Here is a 14,455-nt window from a genome sequence, read left to right on the forward strand (position 1 = left end):
TGACATGATGTGCCAGGTAAACATTGCTCATCTTTCTTAATGTGTTTGTCTGGAGATGATATAGTACCACAGAGAAACACTGGGATCCAAATTTACTTATGGAACAAACTGTAATTATTTAAAAAATAATTATCTCCCCATGTATCAATTGATATAGATCCTATTCTAAAAAAACTATGTTATTTGCTTACTTTATTCCTTATTTTAATACATTTTAATTTATGATAATTTGCAAGGCACTTTCACTCATGTGATGCATGCAGAGAGATGAAGGTTTTATTAAACACATCATTTTTCACATAGTCACAAAATGAATCATAGAGACATTTTGTTTAAAAATGTGTTTGGTTTTTAGTTAATTTTTATTTAATGAGAAAAGTGTGCGTTGCTCTTTTGACTGTATTTATTTGACCAAAACCTGGTCCCAGTAAAAATATAAGCACTGTTCATCTTCTGTACTGTTTTGTAGTGGCTGGTGATCTTTCAAAATAGTGGGGCATGGTACTTTCACTGATTTGAAGTGATATAGTAAAACGAGCGAGCGCATCCTCTTCTAAGAATAGCTCATGGCTATCTCCACTAAGAACATTTTGAAACATTCATTAAAAAGTCCAATGAGTTCATGATGTTCTAATCCTATGAAACCTAATGCTTCTCTAGAATCGACCCAGTTTATTTTCAAAGTCACCAGGGGTGCCCCCATAAATTAAATAATTACCTCCATTGTTCCAGGGCCACAATTTTGTCAAAGTTGCCCCCTTAAGCCAAACATTCCATGCAATATATATATATATATGTATATATATATATATATATATATATATATATATATATATATATATATATATATATATATATATATTTTTTTTTTTTTTTTTAATATATATATAGATATTGAAGTTTTACTTTTTTTTACCATATATATATATATATATATATATATATATATATATATATATATATATATATATATATATATATATATATATATATATTTATATATATAGATATTGAAGTTTTACTTTTTTTGACCATTTAAGCTTCTAAATTGAGTGTACCAAGGATCATAGAGTGAACAATTTACTTTTAGCAGGATTCACCGGAGCAAAGAAATAGATAGCTGTGCAGTAGAGGACCTTGTCGAGCTGGATAGTCTTCTGCATTAAGATTTGCTAAGCATTAGCCAAAAAACAGCCCCCAGAAGTTCTGAGAGTCCATTCTACCAGGCAAATGTCTGAGGACACGGAAAAAGAAAATACAAGAAACTGAAATCAGCATACTGTGATAACTCTTACACACGATCCAGTCTGGTACCGGGGAAATAGTCTCATGAGATAAATCTTGGTTAGGGTATCCACCAGAGAGTGCATTACAGAAGTTATAAGGGTCATGGTGGTGATTTGATAGTGCAGTTGAACTATTGTCTGTTTTTGTTGACCCTTTCTACAAAGAGGATGTTGAGTACATTGCAAGTGTCTTTTGAGTAGGTACAGGCCGTCTGGCATGCATTGAAGCATCATTTGATGGCTTTAAAGATGGCCTCTGATTGTAAATGTATAGCGGGTGGTTTTGGCTGTAGAAAAGAGTCTTTTTCTTGTTAAATTGAGGCTTTGAGATCTGTCAGATCGTTCTGGCATTCTTTTTTGCAAATTTTCCCCCAATTCATTAGAACATTTTCTGTTGGTTATTGTTTAGGAATTCTAGAAAGCGCATGGTTTTTGTAAAACATTTTATAGTAGTTTTTTTGGAGTATAAACTACAACATTAGCTTTCCTGGTTATTGAGAAACTTTGAAAGTGATCTTTATATGCACATGAGTGGAAGACAGATGATACTTCGGCATCTTTAATGGGTAAAACCAATAATATTAAAAGTTCCACTGTCATCTGGAGGCAGGTCACAGCTGACTACAAAGATGCTACCTCCAGCATCCAGTCGTTACGGTACAGGAAAACGCCAACTTCCAAACTCTGAAGATGGGCAGCGACCACCGCCATCACTTTTGTATGCTCCTGAGGGGCATTGGTAATGCCCAAGGGGAGTACAGTAAACTGAAAACGCTACTGGTTCACCTTTAAGTGCAGGTAATTGCTGGTGGACTGCGGGACAACTGTATGAAAATACACCATCCAGGTGCCAGGTCCAGAGCAGATGGGATCTGGGCCTATGTGAGCATTTATCTATAGTTGTATAATTATCAAAAAGGCAAGTAGATCTTGTTTGCGTATGTCAATGGTAAAGCTCTGAAAGGAGCATTACTGATGTGTGACTGGTTTTGATTGACCACAATAAGTTATTGGGTGTGGTGGGTGGAGAATGACATAATGAAGTCATCTGTCCATCTGTATTGGTGGTTGCCTTTTGAGAGATGGCATAGTGTTAATGATTGGGTCTTGAGAGCTGCCCAATAGGTATGCTGGCTCAATGATCCACATCAGTGTATTGTGCATGGTGATGGATTCTAGGAGATTAAGGAGTTAGTGCCCCTTTTCGTTATAAATCAGACACCTGGAATGCTGAAGTCTCCAAGTAAAAAAGTGATAATAAGATCTCTGTGTATCGACTTATTTCAAATTAAATTTTTACCAGTAAAAAACTTCATTTGCATTTATTGTGTAGTAAAACAATATGCAATTGTTACATATTGAAATGGGTGCAACTCTTTTACTGTGCATAATATCAACTCTTGGCTCACAAATGTCTGACCTGAGGTGTGTGCTATAACTGTGGTCGATTAATGTCTTAATTGAGAAGTAGGTGATTTTCTTGATGAAGGTGGTGCTACTTTCTGGCGGCCTGTTGATTACTTTAAATTCGGCTATTTCAGAGATGTAGATGGAAATGTGGAAGCGTTGTAAGTTTTAAATATTGCTGGGGAGTAGATGCCCAGGAAGACTTTTGGCTAACTTCATGTTTGTGTCTTCGGTTGGTGTGATAAACACTGTCATTTATGAGGATGACTATGCACATTTCGTCTGTAGAGCTCAGGCTCAACCGTTGTTCACTGATAAAAAAAGTGCATCAAGCTTTCTTGTGATGAAGGGGGCTATGTCAGTGAAACAAAACATGTTCACTCATACACATTGTGGATTAGGGTCACTTTATTGTAGTTTTCTTCAAATGATCTTCAACACCTCACTGCGTCTGCTCCTCTCCCAAACGCCGACATCAGAATCCTCCCCTCCTCGTTCCACATTCCAACCCAGACTCAACAACATAGAAGAAGTAAACCCGACAAATCCTTCCCCTTAAAACAACACAATAGATAAAGTTAAATTAAAATAACATCCTAATATTCTTATATTACCGCCCCATCTCTCTCCTCCCGTTTCCAGCCAAAGTCATCGAGAAGACCGTCAACAAGCAGATGGCCGCTTTCCTCGAGACGAACGGATCCCTCGACCCCTCACAGTCCGGCTTCCGAGCCAACCACAGCACCGAGACCGCCCTCATCGCCGCCACCGACGACATCCGAGCCCTGATGGACAATGGAGAAACAGCGGCCCTCATCCTCCTAGACCTCTCCGCGGCATTCGACACGGTCTGCCACCGCACCCTAGTACGGCGCCTCAGCAACGTCGGAATCCAGGACAAGGCGCTGGAGTGGATCACCTCCTTCCTCGACGGGAGAACACAGAGATTCCGCCTACCACCGTACAAGTCAGAGGCCACCAAAGTCATCTGCGGCGTCCCCCAAGGATCATCTCTGAGCCCCACCCTCTTCAACGTCTACATGAGCCCCCTCGCGGCCATCGTACGCAAACACAACCTCAGCATAATCTCCTACGCCGACGACACCCAGCTGATCCTCTCCCTGACCAACGACCCCGCCGCCGCCAGAGCCAACCTGCACGAAGGGATGAAAGAGGTAGCCGAGTGGATGACGACCAGCCGCCTGAAACTGAACTCGGACAAGACGGAGGTCCTCATCCTGGGCCCCTCTCCCTCCGCCTGGGACGACTCCTGGTGGCCTCCCGCCCTGGGCACCGCACCCAAACCGACAGACCATACACGCAACCTGGGCTTCATCCTGGACTCCTCCCTCTCCATGACCAGGCAAGTCAACAACGTCTCCTCGGCATGCTTCAACATCCTACGCATGCTACGGAAGATCTTCTGGTGGATCCCCACCGAGACCAGGAAGACCGTCACCCAGGCCCTCGTCACCAGCCGACTGGACTACGGCAACGCCCTCTACGCCGGGACCACCGCCAAGCTCCAGAAGAGACTCCAGCGGATCCAGAACGCCTCAGCCAGACTCATCCTCGACATCCCACGAACCAGCCACATCTCCGGACATCTGCGAGACCTTCACTGGCTCCCCGTCAACAAAAGAATCACCTTCCGCCTCCTCACCCACGCACACAAAGCCCTACACGACCAAGGCCCGAGCTACCTCAACAGCCGAGTCAACTTCTACGCTCCCAAACGCCACCTCCGATCAGCCAACCACGCCCTCGCCGCCGCCCCCCGCATCCGAAGAGCGACTACAGGAGGAAGGTCCTTCTCCCACCTGGCCGCCAAGACCTGGAACTCCCTCCCGACCGACCTGCGCCTGACCCAAGACCACCTCTCCTTCAGGAAGAAGCTGAAGACCTGGCTGTTCGAGCAGTAGCGGCTCCCCCCCCCCCCCAGCGCCTTGAGACCCCACGGGTATGTAGCGCGCTTTATAAGTGTCACTGATTGATTGATTGATAATGGAAAAATAACTATTTCCACTTACTATAACAAAACATTCATTTGTATCCTGTGAAGATGATACAAGTGTTAATTTAAAGGCATCGTCTGAAAACAAACAATATTCCCCCAGAATTCCATGTATTTGTTACAGCGTGTGGAAGTGGCAATTTAAAGTACTGAATCCAAACTCTTGGATTTGCACTACAAGGTTAGTGCTTCCTAACAAACTATTTCTCTGCCCAGGAAGTTGTTGATTTTAATTTGATTGCTAAAAAATGAGCATGGTTCACAATGCAGAAAGTTGATACATTTACTGTGCACTCACTGTCTCTGATTCTCTCCCGAACCTCTAAGTTGCTCTGACGCAGGTATTTGATGTCGCCACTTTTAATCAGTCAATGATATGCGTGCATTCACAGCCTTAGTCTGAGGCTGAGTTGTCTCCCCTGACTCAAATATGGGAACAAACATACTATATCTGACCCTTTAGAGTGGCTAGGTTTAGATCAAGTATGTGCCTGACTTCGCTACTTCAGAATTCTCGTAATGATCCTATAGACTTCTCAGTCAAGAGCAAGTAATGAGAATGCCCACTGCATCTCCATTGTGCAAGGACAGATAATGTTTAATCAGTTATGGCCAGGAGCTGAATGAAAGAAAGAAAACACAAGGAGACGATGGACGGAGTGCTGAAACTTTTCAGACACTCACCCCCAGTCACAGATCTGGGTCGAATCTATCATCGTTATTTAGCTCACTTCGCCACCCCAGTTTGGACCCAGCCATATGCAAATCAGTCTTGACCCTGTGCCTCATGGGAACAGTCCAGCCCGAACTGCCAGGCTCAGTCCTCCCTGCACTGGAAATAAGCATCCTAGGACCAGTTTCGGGGTAACATCCTTCATCAGCCAGGCTAGCTTGAATTCAGTGGCAAGGTGAGAAAGGGGCCCATGTCTGGGCATACCCTGCCAAATTAGGGTGAACAGAGCAAACACAAGAAGATGATGGACGAAGTGCTGAAACTTTTCAAAGTTTCAGCGCTCTGTCCATCATCTCCTTGTGTTTGCTTTGTTTGCCCTAAGTTGGCAGGATATGCCCAGACGTGGGTCCCTTGCTCTTTTTGCCACTGGATTCAATCTAGCCTGACTGATGAGGGATGTTATCCCGAAACCCGTTCCAGGGATGACCTAGCTTGGCAGTTCGGACTGCACTGTTCCAATGAGGCACAGGGTCAAGACTGATTGGTATATGGCTGGGTCTGAACTGGGGTGGCAAAGTGTGCTAAAGAATGATGATGGATTAAACCCAGATCTGTGACTGGGGTAGAATGTCTGAAAAGTATTAGCGCTCCGCCCATCATCTCCTTGTGTTTTCTTTGTTTGCCCTAAGTTGGCAGGGTATGCCCAGACGTGAGTCCCTTGCTCACTTTGCCACTGGATTCAAGCTAGCGTGGCTGATGAGGGGTGTTACCCAGAAACTGGTCCCAGGAAGCTTGTTTCCGGTCCAGGGAAGACCTAGCTTGGCAGTTCGGGCTGGACTGTTCCCATGAGGCACTGGGTGAAGACTGATTTGCAAATGGCTGGGTCTGAACTGGGGTGGCGAAGTGAGCTAAAGAATGATGATGGATTAAACCCAGATCTGTGGCTGGAGGAGAGTGTCTGAAAAGTTTCAGCACTCCGTCCATCATCCCCTTGTATTTGCTAAATGTTGAGAACCAATGCATGGATGATACCAGTGGGTATGGCTAGTGATGACATGATTGAACGCTCAAGACCTCCTCAGTTTTACATGGCTTCTCACACTTGCAAGGGCGTGAAACTTAATCTACCATCTTTAGTCATTTCAGGCATAGTTCACAAAAAAAGTTAATCTCTGTATGCTTGTGGTAGGAAATGCATCCTTTCATGATTTCCTCTTTTGTTTCTGCCTGCATAAGTGGTGTATGTGACCTTTGGCTATTTGAGCCTGGTGAACAACCACTAATTGCATGTGCCCCTCTTTAAGATATGGAAGCCATTTTTGCTATTTAGTCAGCAAATTTTACATTTTTTTAAGTCGCCTGTAAAATGCACACAAAAATAGCTACCACGTAAATGTCAAATTACAAATGTGATCCTACACAGGAGTAATACCTTCACATTTGAAACAAAACCTATATCATGAGCTGAAGGAACAGCGATGTAATACTCTAGACTAGGGTTCAGCATTTCAAGTAAACTGAACGATTCTTTGCAATTAAAATTCTGTATATTGCACTGTCTGAGTCAGCTGTTGTTGCAACTTATCAAAGTAGAGTCCAGCTGTATTATGCTTTAACCTTAAATAAAAACTGTGTACACACTTACATTTAAAAAGTGTAATATGCACCTAAGCACCATGATCCCAGAAAGGCTGCAGTTGTATGACACAATTTTATGCTTTTGCAGTTTCACAACCTTATTTTTCATGACTCCATTTAGGAACTAGGTTGCAAAGTCAGACTCATGACATATTACTAAATAGGTAAAATAACAGTTCTCCTGTATTGCATCTTTTATACATTCACATGCTTGAATCTTCCCCGTCGTCATGGTGGGAGTCCCACAGTAACAGTAAAATAGCAGAGCAGTATTAAAACTCAACATCCAAATACCCATAGGAGTTCACCTATTACCATTGTTTTAAATAATCCAACCTCCGGTCAATCAGAGCATAGACTATAGAGTCTCCTTCTCCCGGAAGGCCCACCATACCTCAGATTTCTTGCCACGCTTCGTGTTAGGGAGTCTCCTTGAGCTCTGCTACTGTTTGACCATTTGAACTTCCAGCTAGCAGTTAATTTCTTCACTTATATCTTCTTCTGAGGTACAGAACAGGAGTGTGAGAACCTATATTTTCTTAACTATGTCATGGTAAAAAAAAGTTGTGTTTAGGCCTTGTAAGACTTGTGGAAAGTCCAGACTATAATCTGAGGACCTACATAAGGACTGTATTTATTTCCTATTTCCAGACCACAAAGCCAGAGGATGCAAGTACTTTTGTACTTTCTCCCCAAAAGCTCTCAAAGACCCGGAGGGTAGGCTACATCTCTGGTTGAAAAATGTGGCAAAAGGCTATGAGAATGAGGAGAAGCCCCATACCTCCTCCCGAAAGAGAAAGGAAGAAGGGTCTTCCTCTTTGCTTAAAGCCCTTAAAAAATCCAGGTCCCAAAGTCAAGGGAGGAAAAAAGAGCTGAAAAAAGACCAACCCGGTCACTCTTCTCCTCACCAGAGGTCTGGTTCTGCTCCAACATTGATGCTTCATACTCCATCCAGGGAAATCTCAGCTGAGAAAACATGCTTGTCTATGATCCCGCCAACGAAGACATCACAGTCTACCGCCTCCGCTCTACGGGATCTGGCGCGACGTAGACGGTTTCGTCAGCAACTGTGACTACGTCGACGGTCAAGATGATGACGGCGGCTTCGTCGACAATGGCAGTGATGGTGTCAGCATCGCCGGTCACGTTTAGACCTTCTACGTCGACGAGGGCTTCGCCGTCGATGGTTCAACAGGTTCGATCACTATCAGCAATTCAGATGGTTATACTGCCATGATCTCGTTGACGGGTACATCGATGACTCCTTCGACTAGGCAAAACAATAGTCCACTTCTAAAGCTGATTCCACCTTTTCTGCAGGATTTTTCATAACATTCTTTGTTGCCTCCTACTTGTCTCCTGGGTTTCCAGGAATCAGAAGATGATGATCATTATGGCCCTGCATATAGTCCGCCACAACTTAGAGTTAAGTGCCATGACTCGGAGGAAAAAGAGGCAATGGATGATTCATTTACCTATTTGAAGGGAGATTATTCTTTCTCTGATACAAGGCGTCCCAGTGATCAATGCTTGGACGCATTTTAGGAGCACTAGCCTTACAAAGAACAGGAAGAAGAAGCTCATGAAACCTCCATTACTATTCCTGTTTCGTTAGTTCATTAGTCACTGACCTTAGGTTTATGGTAAATGATTATTACAAATGGTTTCTTGAGGCGAACTCTGCTCCGCAGCCGCGTCCTTCCCAGGTTGTTCCTGTGTCTTTGGCTTTGCCCCTGTTACCAAAAAGCATGACCGTTCTGCCACCTGTGGAAATTCCTTCACAAACACAGGATGATGATGCCCAGCAACTAGAGGAAGGGTAATTGCATTGGTACCCAGATGTCTATGATGAGTGGGATGGATACGCGGCTCGTACTCCATCTTTAACTTCTCCTCCTCTAGCCGAATCCCCACCTGCAGATATAGGCGGGTTCCACGATCTGCTGGAACGCGCTTCTAGGCAATTCGTCCTCCCTATGCCTGCCAAGCAGACATGGTGTTTCTTATACGATTTTAATCCAACAATGCAGCGCTCCACTCGATCCATTCCCATTGTTGAATACTTGTAGCAAGAGGGGCTAAAGTTGATGAAGACGCCAGCTTCTATTCCTGCGGTGGTACTCAAATTGGAAAATAAGTACAGGGCACATGAAGACTCTCCTTCATGCCTGATTGGTCACCAGCAGCCTGATTCAGTTATTATGCAGGCTGCTCAGAGGAGATCTAAAATGTCTTCTTCTCTGTGTGCCACTCTACCTGACAAGGAAGGGCGCCAACTGGACAATATCGGCAAAAGGTTCCCCGCTTTGGCAACCACTGACATCAGGGCCTAAAATGCCATAGGTATCTTTGGGAGGTATGACCACCAGACGTGGTCCCACATCTCTGCATTGCTGGAGTTTCCTCCTGAGGACAAAAAGAAGGAGGCAAAGGAGGTGCATATCAGAAGGAGAGAGATCCTCTTCCGAGATGATTGATGTGGCTCTGTATATTTCATTGACTTCCTTCAGGCCGATGGAGGGAGCGGAGGTGTTGAGACAGCAGGGGTGGCTGAAAGCTACCAGGTTCCACCCTGAAGTTCAGGCCAAGGTATTGGATATGCCGTTCAATGGCTAATTTCTCTTTGGCGAGCATGTGGACGAAGTGCTGAAGTTGATCAAAACGGAAAGGGAAGAGGTACAAAAGGGGGTGGTGATGGACGGAGCATCTGAATCAATCAAACACTCACACCGAGTCAAAAGATCTGGGTTTAATCCATCATCGTTCTTTAGCCCACTCTGCCACCCCAGTTCAGACATGGCTATATGCAAATCAGTCTGACCCTGTGCCTCATGGGAACAGTCCAGCCCGAACTGCCAAGCCATGTCTTCCCTGGACCAGAAACAAGCTTCCGAGGACCGATTTCTGGCATTCCAGCCGTCTTCAGCTCGGCTTGCTTGAATCCAGTGGCAAAGTGAGCAAGGGACTCACGTCTGAGCATCGAAGAGGTGGCACCCAATCAGCGCAATCTGGGGTTCTATTTTCACTTCTTCTTCATAAAGAAAAAGATGAGGAAATGGAGTCAGATAATGGACCTCAGGTTGTTGAACAAGTTAATCAAATCTCAAGCCTTCAGGATGTTGTTGCTCTAGGAAACCTTGCTTCTCATGCATCACATACATCTAAAACATTGCAGTTTTCTCAGGTTTGAGGTGGCTGGGCGCCATTATCAATTCAAGGTGCTATCCTTCCGGTTAAAGCAGCTCCAAGAGTCTTCACCAAATGCTGGACCCTAGTGGTGGCTTTTCTGCAGTAAGCCGCTCACCAGGTATTCCCTTACCTGGATGATTGGTTAGGCAAGGCTCCATCACTCCAGTTTACCAGAAGATCGACAGATGCCTGTGTTCAACTCTTACACTCCCTGGGTCTCAGAATCAACTGGAAAAAGTCCTCTCTTGCTCCTTCCAGGTTGATAGTATGCCTAGGAGCAAATCTGGATACCATACTTTCAAAAACCTTCCCTGCAAAAGAAAGGATCTTACGCATCAAGAAAACATTATAATGCCTGGCCTCAAAAAAAGTGCGTTTTAGGAAAGACATACAAATCAATGCTAGGGGTGATGTCATCCTGCTGATTTCGCATGTTACCTAAGAATGAGGCCTCTTCAGGAGCAGCTAGATTGTCAATGGACTCAATCTCAAGGCTCATTGGAAGACATAATTTCAACCACTCAGGTGATGACTTCAGCAATGTCCTGGTGGGCAGTCAAAGACAACCTTTCCCAAGGTCCTTCCTCCCTCACAACAAAACCAAAGTTGGTAATGACAATGAACACTTCCATGGATAGGTGGGGTGCCCACCTGCAGGAATTACAGATCCACAGAAGGTGGTTGGCCCAGGAAGCACAATGTCAAATACATCTCTTGGAACTAAAAGCTGTTTTTCTGTGCCTCCAAACATTCCTGCCTAGGATCAAAAAATTGTTGATCCTAATTCGCACAGACAACACCACCAGCATTGTCTACCTGCTGAAATAAGGTGGGACAAGATCTCAATCCTGGGTCAGCAGATTTGAGAATGGCTGATAGCCCATGAGATATCAATACAAGTTCAGCATGTGCCAGGAGTCTAAAACGCTTGGGCTGATTCTCTCAGCAGGACCTAAAAGCAGTGTCACGAGCGGGAGCTAAACGAGGATCAGCTACAAAGGGGTTTTCCCGGTTGGGGGTTCCAACCCTTGATCTGTTTGTTGAGTCACTCAACAAAAATGCAGATTCTACACCAGCTGATTTCCTCAGCCAGGCTCTCTAGGAAACACCTTCCACTTCTCTTGGGAAGTTTGCTTATTCATTCCCTCCATTTTCTCTCATTCCAAAGGTTCTACAGAAGCTCAAACAGGAGCCTTGCTGCATCATCCTGATCGCCTGCCGTAGGCGCAACAGTACTGGTTCACGGAGCTGTATCGCCCGTCAGGGTCTTCTCCAATCCTGTTCCAGTCAAGAGAAAATATTCTCTCCATGAACCATGGCCAAATCGTACATCCTCAAATTCATGCACTACACTTGTCGGTGTAGTGTAGTTCCTAGTTTCCCACTAGGCCCTGCGCATTGGAATAACATAAACAGTAGTATAGACGTAGAAGTGCGGATCTTCCAGGCCTCTACTGACTATGCTAAACTTAATTGGGTGTGTTACCAACTAGCTCAGAGGTCACTGGAAACTTTCTTCTCTGCATAGGAAGTGATCAGCTTCCCTGGCACAGACAAGAAGGGATTCAGTTTTCCAACAACCGTGCAACATGACAACTTTGCTCCTCAGATTAAGAGTCAATCTCTAGGGTTGTGTGAAACAATAGACAGTTATTTGACTCAGTCAGGTTAGTGCAGTTTACTTTCACAATATGTAGAGAATAGAGAGACGGGCGTTTGTCAATAAAGGGTTAACATTTATTGAACAGTCTTTCTTCTCGTACAAGAGAAATGTATTGCCACAATTGCAAGACTTGTTATTATAAAAAGTACGTACAGTAAGATAAGTATTGCAAGATAATACTGTAAAAGCATTGATATGGTTTCTTAGCCATACATTGGTTTAAAAGTAATAAAACATATATACAGTCATATATACATTAGGCTAAAATACTCAACTGGTGCTTCTAACTACGCCTACCCCAGTGTACCTGACCTAAGCCTAATACTTGGGAGGGGAGTAAGTAAGTAGCTTCAGTTTAAGTTGGTTTTGCCAAGGTTTGCTTCAAGAATTCTCACTAAGGGTTTAGTCAACACCATACCTCTGAATAGAATGATGGAGGTCTGGTATCTCCTTCAGGGGAAACTCGGTATCCCAGTCACCCGCGAGGGCAGACTAGAAACGCTGGAGCTGGATTTCTCTGCAGGAGAAAGACAGCGTCTCTCTTCAGCGCGTCGAGGAGGAGGAGGGGGGACAGCGTCCGCGGGCAGCTTGGTATCTGCTGGGCTCTTCGCAGAGGGACGGCTGTTCAGCTCCTAAGCTCACCACACCATCGTTCGCGCTTTAGCAGCGATAATGGTATCAGTAGCTTCACCAACAGCAACGGGGCAGCAGCAGCATCAGCGTACTGCATACAGCATACAACAGCAATGGGACACCAGCAATTGCTTAAGGCAACGTTGGTAATATTTATACCTGACAGGTGCCTGGTTTGCTGGACATAAGACGTCAATTAAAGATGTCACTAGGAAGTGATAGCTATCAGTTGCTCATTAGAGTTCCATTACTAATCAAAACACAGCAAGCGGGGATTTCCAGGTTTGCTGAGTTTTTATCTTGTTGAAGAACTCGGAGTGTTAATCTAGGAATATCAGATAGTGACTTCTGCTCTGTCATTGCACTAATTGGTTGCAAAGGAAGTGGCAGAGAACTATTCTGGAATGTGGCTCTGTTCGTGTGAGGCCAGAGATGACTTTCTGAATATCGCACTTGAACGGTTATGCCAATATAGGGAATAAATGGATTTATAGCCGAATAGGGGCATAAGGTCACAGTATCGATCAGGAACCTAGATAAACACGCAACATCCACTCCACGGGTTCATGTCCATCAAATTACTAAAACTAGAGCAATAGGATGCATGTGTAACATTGCCCACCCCAAAATACATAAATGCATTCGAAATAGGCGTATATTGTAATACGTGAAATTTAGGTACTGTACGTTTTTTGAAGCATAGAAATCATTCAAAAATGATTGCATATGAAATCAATGAACGATTATGCAAAAAGAATTACACATGAAATATCTCTGAAACAGAAGAAGGGCGAGATAAATCATCACATATAAATGCATTGCAAAAAATGTGCTAGAGGCTGATGTAAAATCATTATGTCTCTAGATGTGTGTAGAAATTAGAAGTGTGAAGCTTCTGTTCTCTAAGAATAGTTTTTACCTTAAGCAAAGAATTGTTCGTGCCAAAAAAGGGTCAATATTAAAAAATGTCCAATTCAAAAGAATTATTGCTTGAACGGGGAAATAGAGTTCCAACGCTTTTTGCAGTTTTTGTTGTTCAAAACTGAAGGCCGAATTCAGAGTTCATGGGAACGCTGTGTGTCGGAAAGCTTCTTCAAAGTTATTGTTTCTGTTCGGGTGAGAACATCGTATCAGACAGGCTCTCAAAGAATTGGTCTACAAAATCAGGTGACAGTTCAACCAAATTCGATAGTGCTGTAACTTGGCAGGTGTGAGAATGATTGCTGTCATCATAGTCGGGATCAGCAATGCTCACAGAAGGTCGTACCTGGGTGATGCTGCTTTTGTCACTCGCTCCACTGTTACCACCTAGTCGTAGTCCAGGAGTCTCAACGAATGCCGTCATCAGGATTGGTAGCCGCTGGGGACAACACAATGCGTGAGCCGTTATTGGACTGAGCAAAGTATCGACGTCCATTGGTACTGCTGATGGAAGTGAAAGACAGATGTCCAACACGCACTCATCTCCGCATAGCATACATCGAAGTACCGGTAAGATACAGTTCTGCCATATAGGTCTGAATGAAAGGAACCAGGTCATGTTTAGATCTCTCAGCCTGGCCAATCCAAGGATGTTAGTTATCCTGTCCCGGTAGCGCATTGCTAGGATTGTCTCTTCCATTCCCATGGGAGTTATGTCTGAGCTTTGGCTTGCCATAACGAAGCAGGACGGTCAAAAATAAAATCCCTGCTACAAGTCCCAAAAATAAGGGTATGCCGCCAAAAACAGAGTGGACAAAATTAGGAACGATTTCCAAAATTGCTTGAAAAGGTGTTAGCAGTCCCGTAAAAATCATCTTAAATATGCCTGGGATGCCTGTGGCACTAGACATGTTAAGGAGTTGGCTAAGCATTCCTACGAAATGCACGGGGCAATTTGTTGATAAAAGTTCATGAACTTCAGTAGCTGTCCTTGCAACTAGAAGATCATACGTCTCTTTTGATGACGTTAT

General features: G+C 44.1%; 1 protein-coding gene across 1 annotated transcript in view; it reads left to right on the forward strand.

Moving 5' to 3' along the window:
- Window positions 1–14,455, forward strand: part of PGR (progesterone receptor) — a 760,964-nt gene that overhangs the window by 681,451 nt on the left and 65,058 nt on the right. The gene's annotated exons all lie outside the window — the stretch shown is intronic.

The sequence above is a fragment of the Lissotriton vulgaris genome, chromosome 8, assembly GCF_964263255.1.
Source record: "Lissotriton vulgaris chromosome 8, aLisVul1.2, whole genome shotgun sequence".
NCBI lineage: Eukaryota > Metazoa > Chordata > Amphibia > Caudata > Salamandridae > Lissotriton > Lissotriton vulgaris.